Source organism: Polistes canadensis, unplaced genomic scaffold, assembly GCF_001313835.1.
Source record: "Polistes canadensis isolate GaletaPanama2010 unplaced genomic scaffold, ASM131383v1 scaffold_172, whole genome shotgun sequence".
Lineage (NCBI taxonomy): Eukaryota > Metazoa > Arthropoda > Insecta > Hymenoptera > Vespidae > Polistes > Polistes canadensis.
This window is the reverse complement of record NW_014569719.1, coordinates 22,712-24,005: the sequence shown is the minus strand read 5'-3', so window position 1 is coordinate 24,005 and position 1,294 is coordinate 22,712. Positions and strand designations below refer to the sequence as shown.

The 1,294-nt window shown below is 19.9% G+C and overlaps 1 protein-coding gene across 1 annotated transcript in view; it reads right to left on the bottom strand.

Moving 5' to 3' along the window:
- LOC106789245 (ATP-binding cassette sub-family G member 4-like) overlaps positions 1 to 1,294 on the bottom strand; it is a 16,827-nt gene that overhangs the window by 14,776 nt on the left and 757 nt on the right. The gene's annotated exons all lie outside the window — the stretch shown is intronic.

Below are 1,294 nucleotides of genomic sequence, written 5' to 3'. Positions count from 1 at the left end.
TATTATATGAAACAAAATGAATCAATAAATGTTGAATATTTTTGTTTTGTTTTTTTTTTTTCTAATCGATTTGAAATATAATAATATTCTTTATTTTTGGGATTGCTAAATTAAGCGAGAAAAAATCTTCTACTATATCATAAATATATAAAATATTAAATATGCATAAGTATGAAAAAGTATGATCATTATATCTGATTATTTTTAATTGAATTACATTATTTTATTAATTTTTAATTATACTCTAACAATAAGTATTAATACTTGAATAATAATATGTGCGATATATTTGAATAATTTTAAAATACATCAAAACAAAATTATATTTAAAATTAATGAATACATTTATTTTTATATAATATTTTAAATTAGCAAGTATTAATATTTGAGAGTAATAAAAATACCAGAGACACTTTAATGATAATAAACACGAGAAACCGATTGAAGTTTTATATTTAATGAATATGTACATTTACCTAAACCTAAGTTTTAAAATGTAATAAAAAAGAAACCTGTTCTTCGATACAAGGTCAATGTATTTAAGGTAACAGGATGGTTGAAAAAAGACATTCCTAGAAAACCTCTTACAAATTTTAACTTACCGCGTTATATAGTCGTAAGGAATTTATATATTTCTTTATTATTACACAAATGTATATTATTTATCGAAATGTTAAGATTATTTATAAAAAAAAAAAAAAAAATAGGTTTACCTTGCAAAATGATATTGAAGGATAGGAATAATTTTTAATTGTTTATTATTTTCTTTTCTTTTTTTTGAAATTCACGTGTAACATTAAACCTATAATTAAAAAAAAAAAACAAAAAAAAAGAAAAAACAAAGTATAAAAGTATATTATTATGCAAAAATCTTTGATGTCATACTTATATCGGAATTTAAGAAAAAAAACAACAGATTAATTATTGTACGTGTTAAACAACGTAAAAATTCAATAACATTTGACACATCGTCTGAAAAAAACACTGTGTCTCGTATAATTTTTGTTTTGTTTTGTTTTGTTTTCTTTATAAACGTTTTTCTTTTTGTACACACGTGTCTCTCTCTCTCTCTCTCGACACAAAAATATGAGTAAAGAAAATGTAATATAATATTATATAATTTAAAATAAAAAAAATATTACGCCATTCCATTTTCTCGTATTGATAAGAAAAAACATTCCGTATGTAAATGAATTTTCTATATAATAAAATTGTATATGGACTTTGAAATTAATAATATCGACGATAAGAAAATAATTTACAATAAAAATAAATAAATAAATAAACTTTTACA